A 12,707-nucleotide genomic window follows, 5' to 3' on the forward strand; every position below is an offset into this window, starting at 1 on the left:
TCTACGGAGCTTTACCTCTAGATGAAGGACTTTACATCGTTCGGGATTTAGCTCAAAATATTGGCCTTTACATATAGATGTTGGGCATACATCACTTGGGCTTTTCCTCTAGGTGTTAGGCATTACATCGCTTGGGGTTTACCTCTAGATGCTGCGCTTTCCATTGATTTCGTTTTGCCTCTAGACGTTGGGCTTTACCTCTAGATATTGGGCTTTACATCGCGTGGGCTTTACCTCTAGATGTTGGGCTATATCTCTAGGTAAAGCCCAACTTGTAGACGTAAAGCCCAATATCAAAATCTGAAGCCAAAGATCTAGTGATAAAGCCCAAGTGATATAGACCAACATCTAGAGGTAAAGCCCATCATCCAGAGGTAAAGCCCAAGATCAAGAGGTAAAACCCAACATCCAGAGTTAAAAACCCAAGCGATGTAAAGCCCAAAATCCATAGGTAAATTCCTAGCGATATAAAGCCCAAGTGAAGTAAAGACCAAGCGAGCTAAAGCACATTCCATAGAAATAAAGCCCAACATCTAGAGGAAAAGCCCAAGCGATGGAAACACCAAAATCTAGACGGGAAAGACCAACATCTAGAGGAAAAGCCCAAGCGATGGAAAGACCAACATCTCGAGGTAAAGCCCAAGCGATAGAAAGCCCAAGCGAAGTAAAGCACATCACCTTGAAATAAAGACCACCATCTAGAGGGAAATCCCAACTGATGTTAAGTCCAACATCTCTAGGGAAAGCCCAAAACCTAGAGGAAAGCCCAACATCCAAATGTAAAGCCCAACAGCTAGAGCTATATCCCAACATCCAGGGGTAAAGCCCAAGCGATTATAAGCCCAACATCTAGAGCTAAAGCCAATGCGATGTACAGCCCAACATGTAGAGGTAAAACCCAACTAACTGCAGATGTTAGTCTTTGCATCGCTTATGCATTACCTCGAGATTTTGGGCTTTCCATCTTTTGGACATTACCTCTAGATGTTGGCCTAGATATCGTTTGGGCTTTCCTTCTAGACCTTGAGCTTTACCTCTAGATCTTTGGCTTTACCTACAGATGTTGGGATTTAGGTCTAGGTGTTGGGCTTTACATTCGGATGTTTGGCTTTACCTCTAGTGTCGGGCTTTCCTTCGCTTGAGTTTTCCCTCTAGATGAAGGACTTTACGTCGTTTGGGATTTAGGTCAAAACATTGGGCTTTACATAGAGATGATGGGCATTACATCGCGTGGGGTTTACCTCTAGATGCTGGGCTTTCCATTGATTTGGTTTTACCTCGAGATGTTGGGCTTTACCCCTAGATGTTGGTCTTTCTGTCGCTTGGTCTTTACCTCTAGACGTTGAGCTTTACATCGCTTGGGCTTTATCTGTAGATGTTAGCCTATATATCGCTTGGGCTTTACCTCTAGATGTTGGAATTTAGGTCTAGCTGTTGGGCTTGACATTTCGATTTTGGGCTTTACCTCTACATGTTGGTCCTTACATCCCTTGGGCTTTACCTCTGGATGTTGGGCTTTACCTCTAGATATTGGGCTTTACATCGCGTGGGCTTTACCTCCAGATGTTGGGCTTTACCTCTGGATGTTGGCCTTTCCATCGCTTGGCCTTTACCTCTAGATCTTGGGCTATATCTCTAGGTAAAGCCCGACTTGTAGACGTAAAGCCCAAGATCTAGAGCTAAAGCCCAACATCTCGAGATAACGCCCAAGCGATAGAGAGCAACCGCTAGAGATAAAGCCCAAATATCTAGAGATAAAGCCCAAGATCTAGACATAAAGCCAATGCGATGTACAGCCCAACATGTAGAGTTAAAGCCAAACATGTAGAGGTAAAACCCAACTAAATGCAGATGTTGGTGTTTGCATCGCTTATGCATTACCTCGAGATGTTGTGCTTTACATCTTCTGGACTTTACCGCTAGATGTTGGCCTAGATATCGTTTGGGCTTTCCTTCTAGACCTTGAGCTTTACCTCTAGATCTTTGGCTTTACCTCTAGATGTTGGGATTTAGGTCTAGGAGTCAAGCTTTCATTGGGATGTCTGGCTTTACCTCCAGATGCTGGGCTTTATTTCTAGGTGTGGTGCTTTACATCGCTTGTTCTTAACATTGCTTTGCCTTTATATCGCTTGGGCTTTACCTCGAGATGTCGGGCTTTATATTTTTTGGTATTTACCGCTAAATATTAGGCTTTTCATATAGCTGTACGGCACACATCGCTTGGGCTTCACCTCAAGCTGTTGGGCTTTACCTCTAGATGTTGGGCTTTCCATCGCTTGGGATTTACCTCTAAATAGTGGGCTTTACCTCTAGATGTTGGGCTATATCTCTAGGTAAAGCCCAACTTGTAGACGTAAAGCCCAATATCAAGATCTGAAGCCAAACATCTAGTGATAAAAGCCCAAGTGATATAGACCAACATCTAGTGGTAAAGCCCAACATCCAGAGGTAATGCCCAAGATCAAGAGGTAAAACCCAACATCCAGAGTTAAAAACCCAAGCGATGGAAAGCCCAAAATCCATAGGTAAAGTCCTAGCGATATAAAGCCCAAGTGAAGTAAAGACCAAGCGAGGTAAAGCACATTCCATAGAAATAAAGCCCAACATCTAGAGGAAAAGCCCAAGCGATGGAAACTCCAACATGTAGACGGGAAAACCCAACATCTAGAGGAAAAGCCCAAGCGATGGAAAGACCAACATCTCGAGGTAAAGCCCAAGCGATAGAAAGCCCAAGCGAAGTAAAGCACATCACCTTGAAATAAAGACCACCATCTAGAGGGAAATCCCAACTGATGTTAAGTCCAACATCTCTAGGGAAAGCCCAAAACCTAGAGGAAAGCCCAACATCCAAATGTAAAGCCCAACAGCTAGAGCTATATCCCAACATCCAGGGGTAAAGCCCAAGCGATGATAAGCCCAACATCTAGAGCTAAAGCCAATGCGATGTACAGCCCAACATGTAAAGGTAAAACCCAACTAACTGCAGATGTTAGTCTTTCAATCGCTTATGCATTACCTCGAGATGTTGGGCTTTCCATCTTTTGGACTTTACCTCTAGATGTTGGCCTAGATATCGTTTGGGCTTTCCTTCTAGACCTTGAGCTTTACCTCTAGATCTTTGGCTTTACCTATAGATGTTGGGATTTAGGTCTAGGTGTTGGGCTTTACATTCAGATGTTTGGCTTTACCTCTAGCTGTCGGGCTTTCCTTCGCTTGAGTTTTCCCTCTAGATGAAGGACTTTACGTCGTTTGGGATTTAGGTCAAAACATTGGGCTTTACATAGAGATGATGGGCATTACATCGCGTGGGGTTTACCTCTAGATGCTGGGCTTTCCATTGATTTGGTTTTACCTCGAGATGTTGGGCTTTACCCCTAGATGTTGGTCTTTCCGTCGCTTGGTCTTTACCTCTAGACGTTGAGCTTTACATCGCTTGGGCTTTATCTGTAGATGTTAGCCTATATATCGCTTGGGCTTTACCTCTAGATGTTGGAATTTAGGTCTAGCTGTTGGGCTTGACATTTCGATTTTGGGCTTTACCTCTACATGTTGGTCCTTACATCCCTTGTTGGGCTTTACCTCTGGATGTTGGGCTTTACCTCTAGATATTGGGCTTTACATCGCGTGGGCTTTACCTCCAGATGTTGGGCTTTACCTCTGGATGTTGGCCTTTCCATCGCTTGGCCTTTACCTCTAGATCTTGGGCTATATCTCTAGGTAAAGCCGGACTTGTAGACGTAAAGCCCAAGATCTAGAGCTAAAGCCCAACATCTCGAGATAACGCCCAAGCGATAGAGAGCAACCGCTAGAGATAAAGCCCAAGATCTAGAGATAAAGCCCAAGATCTAGAGGTAAAGCCCAACATCTACACGTAAAGCCAATGCGATGTACAGCCCAACATGTAGAGTTAAAGCCGAACATGTAGAGGTAAAACCCAACTAAATGCAGATGTTGGTGTTTGCATCCCTTATGCATTACCTCGAGATGCTGGGCTTTACATCTTTTGGACTTTACCGCTAGATGTTGGCCTAGATATCGTTTGGGCTTTCCTTCTAGACCTTGAGCTTTACCTCTAGATCTTTGGCTTTACCTCTAGATGTTGGGATTTAGGTCTAGGAGTCAAGCTTTCATTTGGATGTCTGGCTTTACCTCCAGATGCTGGGCTTTATTTCTAGGTGTGGTGCTTTACATCGCTTGTTCTTAACATTGCTTTGCCTTTATATCGCTTGGGCTTTACCTCGAGATGTCGGGCTTTATATTTTTTGGTATTTACCGCTAAATATTAGGCTTTTCATATCGCTGTAGGGCACACATCGCTTGGGCTTCACCTCAAGCTGTTGGGCTTTACCTCTAGATGTTGGGCTTTCCATCGCTTGGGATTTACCTCTAAATAGTGGGCTTTACCTCTAGATGTTGGGCTATATCTCTAGGTAAAGCCCAACTTGTAGATGTAAAGCCCAATATCAAGATCTGAAGCCAAACATCTAGTGATAAAGCCCAAGTGATATAGACCAACATCTAGTGGTAAAGCCCAACATCCAGAGGTAATGCCCAAGATCAAAGGTAAAACCCAACATCCAGAGTTAAAAACCCAAGCGATGTAAAGCCCAAAATCCATAGGTAAAGTCCTAGCGATATAAAGCCCAAGTGAAGTAAAGACCAAGCGAGGTAAAGCACATTCCATAGAAATAAAGCCCAACATCTAGAGGAAAAGCCCAAGCGATGGAAACTCCAACATGTAGACGGGAAAACCCAACATCTAGAGGAAAAGCCCAAGCGATGGAAAGACCAACATCTCGAGGTAAAGCCCAAGCGATAGAAAGCCCAAGCGAAGTAAAGCACATCACCTTGAAATAAAGACCACCATCTAGAGGGAAATCCCAACTGATGTTAAGTCCAACATCTCTAGGGAAAGCCCAAAACCTAGAGGAAAGCCCAACATCCAATGTAAAGCCCAACAGCTAGAGCTATATCCCAACATTTAGAGGTAAAGCCCAACATCCAGAGGTAAAGCCCAAGCGATGATAAGCCCAACATCTAGAGCTAAAGCCAACGCGATGTACAGCCCAACATGTAGAGGTAAAACCCAACTAACTGCAGATGTTAGTCTTTGCATCGCTTATGCATTACCTCGAGATGTTGGGCTTTCCATCTTTTGGACTTTACCTCTGGATGTTGGCCTAGATATCGTTTGGGCTTTCCTTCTAGACCTTGAGCTTTACCTCTAGATCTTTGGCTTTACCTACAGATGTTGGGATTTAGGTCTAGGTGTTGGGCTTTACATTCGGATGTTTGGCTTTACCTCTAGTGTCGGGCTTTCCTTCGCTTGAGTTTTCCCTCTAGATGAAGGACTTTACGTCGTTTGGGATTTAGGTCAAAACATTGGGCTTTACATAGAGATGATGGGCATTACATCGCGTGGGGTTTACCTCTAGATGCTGGGCTTTCCATTGATTTGGTTTTACCTCGAGATGTTGGGCTTTACCCCTAGATGTTGGTCTTTCCGTCGCTTGGTCTTTACCTCTAGACGTTGAGCTTTACATCGCTTGGGCTTTATCTGTAGATGTTAGCCTATATATCGCTTGGGCTTTACCTCTAGATGTTGGAATTTAGGTCTAGCTGTTGGGCTTGACATTTCGATTTTGGGCTTTACCTCTACATGTTGGTCCTTACATCCCTTGTTGGGCTTTACCTCTGGATGTTGGGCTTTACCTCTAGATATTGGGCTTTACATCGCGTGGGCTTTACCTCCAGATGTTGGGCTTTACCTCTGGATGTTGGCCTTTCCATCGCTTGGCCTTTACCTCTAGATCTTGGGCTATATCTCTAGGTAAAGCCGGACTTGTAGACGTAAAGCCCAAGATCTAGAGCTAAAGCCCAACATCTCGAGATAACGCCCAAGCGATAGAGAGCAACCGCTAGAGATAAAGCCCAAGATCTAGAGATAAAGCCCAAGATCTAGAGGTAAAGCCCAACATCTACACGTAAAGCCAATGCGATGTACAGCCCAACATGTAGAGTTAAAGCCGAACATGTAGAGGTAAAACCCAACTAAATGCAGATGTTGGTGTTTGCATCCCTTATGCATTACCTCGAGATGCTGGGCTTTACATCTTTTGGACTTTACCGCTAGATGTTGGCCTAGATATCGTTTGGGCTTTCCTTCTAGACCTTGAGCTTTACCTCTAGATCTTTGGCTTTACCTCTAGATGTTGGGATTTAGGTCTAGGAGTCAAGCTTTCATTTGGATGTCTGGCTTTACCTCCAGATGCTGGGCTTTATTTCTAGGTGTGGTGCTTTACATCGCTTGTTCTTAACATTGCTTTGCCTTTATATCGCTTGGGCTTTACCTCGAGATGTCGGGCTTTATATTTTTTGGTATTTACCGCTAAATATTAGGCTTTTCATATCGCTGTAGGGCACACATCGCTTGGGCTTCACCTCAAGCTGTTGGGCTTTACCTCTAGATGTTGGGCTTTCCATCGCTTGGGATTTACCTCTAAATAGTGGGCTTTACCTCTAGATGTTGGGCTATATCTCTAGGTAAAGCCCAACTTGTAGATGTAAAGCCCAATATCAAGATCTGAAGCCAAACATCTAGTGATAAAGCCCAAGTGATATAGACCAACATCTAGTGGTAAAGCCCAACATCCAGAGGTAATGCCCAAGATCAAAGGTAAAACCCAACATCCAGAGTTAAAAACCCAAGCGATGTAAAGCCCAAAATCCATAGGTAAAGTCCTAGCGATATAAAGCCCAAGTGAAGTAAAGACCAAGCGAGGTAAAGCACATTCCATAGAAATAAAGCCCAACATCTAGAGGAAAAGCCCAAGCGATGGAAACTCCAACATGTAGACGGGAAAACCCAACATCTAGAGGAAAAGCCCAAGCGATGGAAAGACCAACATCTCGAGGTAAAGCCCAAGCGATAGAAAGCCCAAGCGAAGTAAAGCACATCACCTTGAAATAAAGACCACCATCTAGAGGGAAATCCCAACTGATGTTAAGTCCAACATCTCTAGGGAAAGCCCAAAACCTAGAGGAAAGCCCAACATCCAAATGTAAAGCCCAACAGCTAGAGCTATATCCCAACATCCAGGGGTAAAGCCCAAGCGATGATAAGCCCAACATCTAGAGCTAAAGCCAATGCGATGTACAGCCCAACATGTAAAGGTAAAACCCAACTAACTGCAGATGTTAGTCTTTCAATCGCTTATGCATTACCTCGAGATGTTGGGCTTTCCATCTTTTGGACTTTACCTCTAGATGTTGGCCTAGATATCGTTTGGGCTTTCCTTCTAGACCTTGAGCTTTACCTCTAGATCTTTGGCTTTACCTATAGATGTTGGGATTTAGGTCTAGGTGTTGGGCTTTACATTCGGATGTTTGGCTTTACCTCTAGTGTCGGGCTTTCCTTCGCTTGAGTTTTCCCTCTAGATGAAGGACTTTACGTCGTTTGGGATTTAGGTCAAAACATTGGGCTTTACATAGAGATGATGGGCATTACATCGCGTGGGGTTTACCTCTAGATGCTGGGCTTTCCATTGATTTGGTTTTACCTCGAGATGTTGGGCTTTACCCCTAGATGTTGGTCTTTCCGTCGCTTGGTCTTTACCTCTAGACGTTGAGCTTTACATCGCTTGGGCTTTATCTGTAGATGTTAGCCTATATATCGCTTGGGCTTTACCTCTAGATGTTGGAATTTAGGTCTAGCTGTTGGGCTTGACATTTCGATTTTGGGCTTTACCTCTACATGTTGGTCCTTACATCCCTTGTTGGGCTTTACCTCTGGATGTTGGGCTTTACCTCTAGATATTGGGCTTTACATCGCGTGGGCTTTACCTCCAGATGTTGGGCTTTACCTCTGGATGTTGGCCTTTCCATCGCTTGGCCTTTACCTCTAGATCTTGGGCTATATCTCTAGGTAAAGCCGGACTTGTAGACGTAAAGCCCAAGATCTAGAGCTAAAGCCCAACATCTCGAGATAACGCCCAAGCGATAGAGAGCAACCGCTAGAGATAAAGCCCAAGATCTAGAGATAAAGCCCAAGATCTAGAGGTAAAGCCCAACATCTACACGTAAAGCCAATGCGATGTACAGCCCAACATGTAGAGTTAAAGCCGAACATGTAGAGGTAAAACCCAACTAAATGCAGATGTTGGTGTTTGCATCCCTTATGCATTACCTCGAGATGCTGGGCTTTACATCTTTTGGACTTTACCGCTAGATGTTGGCCTAGATATCGTTTGGGCTTTCCTTCTAGACCTTGAGCTTTACCTCTAGATCTTTGGCTTTACCTCTAGATGTTGGGATTTAGGTCTAGGAGTCAAGCTTTCATTTGGATGTCTGGCTTTACCTCCAGATGCTGGGCTTTATTTCTAGGTGTGGTGCTTTACATCGCTTGTTCTTAACATTGCTTTGCCTTTATATCGCTTGGGCTTTACCTCGAGATGTCGGGCTTTATATTTTTTGGTATTTACCGCTAAATATTAGGCTTTTCATATCGCTGTAGGGCACACATCGCTTGGGCTTCACCTCAAGCTGTTGGGCTTTACCTCTAGATGTTGGGCTTTCCATCGCTTGGGATTTACCTCTAAATAGTGGGCTTTACCTCTAGATGTTGGGCTATATCTCTAGGTAAAGCCCAACTTGTAGATGTAAAGCCCAATATCAAGATCTGAAGCCAAACATCTAGTGATAAAGCCCAAGTGATATAGACCAACATCTAGTGGTAAAGCCCAACATCCAGAGGTAATGCCCAAGATCAAAGGTAAAACCCAACATCCAGAGTTAAAAACCCAAGCGATGTAAAGCCCAAAATCCATAGGTAAAGTCCTAGCGATATAAAGCCCAAGTGAAGTAAAGACCAAGCGAGGTAAAGCACATTCCATAGAAATAAAGCCCAACATCTAGAGGAAAAGCCCAAGCGATGGAAACTCCAACATGTAGACGGGAAAACCCAACATCTAGAGGAAAAGCCCAAGCGATGGAAAGAGCAACATCTCGAGGTAAAGCCCAAGCGATAGAAAGCCCAAGCGAAGTAAAGCACATCACCTTGAAATAAAGACCACCATCTAGAGGGAAATCCCAACTGATGTTAAGTCCAACATCTCTAGGGAAAGCCCAAAACCTAGAGGAAAGCCCAACATCCAATGTAAAGCCCAACAGCTAGAGCTATATCCCAACATTTAGAGGTAAAGCCCAACATCCAGAGGTAAAGCCCAAGCGATGATAAGCCCAACATCTAGAGCTAAAGCCAACGCGATGTACAGCCCAACATGTAGAGGTAAAACCCAACTAACTGCAGATGTTAGTCTTTGCATCGCTTATGCATTACCTCGAGATGTTGGGCTTTCCATCTTTTGGACTTTACCTCTGGATGTTGGCCTAGATATCGTTTGGGCTTTCCTTCTAGACCTTGAGCTTTACCTCTAGATCTTTGGCTTTACCTACAGATGTTGGGATTTAGGTCTAGGTGTTGGGCTTTACATTCGGATGTTTGGCTTTACCTCTAGTGTCGGGCTTTCCTTCGCTTGAGTTTTCCCTCTAGATGAAGGACTTTACGTCGTTTGGGATTTAGGTCAAAACATTGGGCTTTACATAGAGATGATGGGCATTACATCGCGTGGGGTTTACCTCTAGATGCTGGGCTTTCCATTGATTTGGTTTTACCTCGAGATGTTGGGCTTTACCCCTAGATGTTGGTCTTTCCGTCGCTTGGTCTTTACCTCTAGACGTTGAGCTTTACATCGCTTGGGCTTTATCTGTAGATGTTAGCCTATATATCGCTTGGGCTTTACCTCTAGATGTTGGAATTTAGGTCTAGCTGTTGGGCTTGACATTTCGATTTTGGGCTTTACCTCTACATGTTGGTCCTTACATCCCTTGTTGGGCTTTACCTCTGGATGTTGGGCTTTACCTCTAGATATTGGGCTTTACATCGCGTGGGCTTTACCTCCAGATGTTGGGCTTTACCTCTGGATGTTGGCCTTTCCATCGCTTGGCCTTTACCTCTAGATCTTGGGCTATATCTCTAGGTAAAGCCGGACTTGTAGACGTAAAGCCCAAGATCTAGAGCTAAAGCCCAACATCTCGAGATAACGCCCAAGCGATAGAGAGCAACCGCTAGAGATAAAGCCCAAGATCTAGAGATAAAGCCCAAGATCTAGAGGTAAAGCCCAACATCTACACGTAAAGCCAATGCGATGTACAGCCCAACATGTAGAGTTAAAGCCGAACATGTAGAGGTAAAACCCAACTAAATGCAGATGTTGGTGTTTGCATCCCTTATGCATTACCTCGAGATGCTGGGCTTTACATCTTTTGGACTTTACCGCTAGATGTTGGCCTAGATATCGTTTGGGCTTTCCTTCTAGACCTTGAGCTTTACCTCTAGATCTTTGGCTTTACCTCTAGATGTTGGGATTTAGGTCTAGGAGTCAAGCTTTCATTTGGATGTCTGGCTTTACCTCCAGATGCTGGGCTTTATTTCTAGGTGTGGTGCTTTACATCGCTTGTTCTTAACATTGCTTTGCCTTTATATCGCTTGGGCTTTACCTCGAGATGTCGGGCTTTATATTTTTTGGTATTTACCGCTAAATATTAGGCTTTTCATATCGCTGTAGGGCACACATCGCTTGGGCTTCACCTCAAGCTGTTGGGCTTTACCTCTAGATGTTGGGCTTTCCATCGCTTGGGATTTACCTCTAAATAGTGGGCTTTACCTCTAGATGTTGGGCTATATCTCTAGGTAAAGCCCAACTTGTAGATGTAAAGCCCAATATCAAGATCTGAAGCCAAACATCTAGTGATAAAGCCCAAGTGATATAGACCAACATCTAGTGGTAAAGCCCAACATCCAGAGGTAATGCCCAAGATCAAAGGTAAAACCCAACATCCAGAGTTAAAAACCCAAGCGATGTAAAGCCCAAAATCCATAGGTAAAGTCCTAGCGATATAAAGCCCAAGTGAAGTAAAGACCAAGCGAGGTAAAGCACATTCCATAGAAATAAAGCCCAACATCTAGAGGAAAAGCCCAAGCGATGGAAACTCCAACATGTAGACGGGAAAACCCAACATCTAGAGGAAAAGCCCAAGCGATGGAAAGACCAACATCTCGAGGTAAAGCCCAAGCGAAGTAAAGCACATCACCTTGAAATAAAGACCACCATCTAGAGGGAAATCCCAACTGATGTTAAGTCCAACATCTCTAGGGAAAGCCCAAAACCTAGAGGAAAGCCCAACATCCAAATGTAAAGCCCAACAGCTAGAGCTATATCCCAACATCCAGGGGTAAAGCCCAAGCGATGATAAGCCCAACATCTAGAGCTAAAGCCAATGCGATGTACAGCCCAACATGTAAAGGTAAAACCCAACTAACTGCAGATGTTAGTCTTTCAATCGCTTATGCATTACCTCGAGATGTTGGGCTTTCCATCTTTTGGACTTTACCTCTAGATGTTGGCCTAGATATCGTTTGGGCTTTCCTTCTAGACCTTGAGCTTTACCTCTAGATCTTTGGCTTTACCTATAGATGTTGGGATTTAGGTCTAGGTGTTGGGCTTTACATTCGGATGTTTGGCTTTACCTCTAGCTGTCGGGCTTTCCTTCGCTTGAGTTTTCCCTCTAGATGAAGGACTTTACGTCGTTTGGGATTTAGGTCAAAACATTGGGCTTTACATAGAGATGATGGGCATTACATCGCGTGGGGTTTACCTCTAGATGCTGGGCTTTCCATTGATTTGGTTTTACCTCGAGATGTTGGGCTTTACCCCTAGATGTTGGTCTTTCCGTCGCTTGGTCTTTACCTCTAGACGTTGAGCTTTACATCGCTTGGGCTTTATCTGTAGATGTTAGCCTATATATCGCTTGGGCTTTACCTCTAGATGTTGGAATTTAGGTCTAGCTGTTGGGCTTGACATTTCGATTTTGGGCTTTACCTCTACATGTTGGTCCTTACATCCCTTGTTGGGCTTTACCTCTGGATGTTGGGCTTTACCTCTAGATATTGGGCTTTACATCGCGTGGGCTTTACCTCCAGATGTTGGGCTTTACCTCTGGATGTTGGCCTTTCCATCGCTTGGCCTTTACCTCTAGATCTTGGGCTATATCTCTAGGTAAAGCCCGACTTGTAGACGTAAAGCCCAAGATCTAGAGCTAAAGCCCAACATCTCGAGATAACGCCCAAGCGATAGAGAGCAACCGCTAGAGGTAAAGCCCAAGATCTAGAGATAAAGCCCAAGATCTAGAGGTAAAGCCCAACATCTAGACGTAAAGCCAATGCGATGTACAGCCCAACACGTAGAGTTAAAGCCGAACATGTAGAGGTAAAACCCAACTAACTGCAGATGTTAGTCTTTGCATCGCTTATGCATTACCTCGAGATGTTGGGCTTTCCATCTTTTGGACTTTACCTCTGGATGTTGGCCTAGATATCATTTGGGCTTTCCTTCTAGACCTTGAGCTTTACCTCTAGCTCTTTGGCTTTACCTCTAGATGTTGGGATTTAGGTCTAGGAGTCAAGCTTTCATTGGGATGTCTGGCTTTACCTCCAGATGCTGGGCTTTATTTCTAGGTGTGGTGCTTTACATCGCTTGTTCTTAACATTGCTTTGCCTTTATATCGCTTGGGCTTTACCTCGAGATGTCGGGCTTTATATTTTTTGGTATTTACCGCTAAATATTAGGCTTTTCATATAGCTGTAGGGC

The sequence above is a fragment of the Leptosomus discolor genome, chromosome 12 (assembly GCF_034619465.1).
Source record: "Leptosomus discolor isolate bLepDis1 chromosome 12, bLepDis1.hap2, whole genome shotgun sequence".
Classification (NCBI taxonomy): domain Eukaryota; kingdom Metazoa; phylum Chordata; class Aves; order Leptosomiformes; family Leptosomidae; genus Leptosomus; species Leptosomus discolor.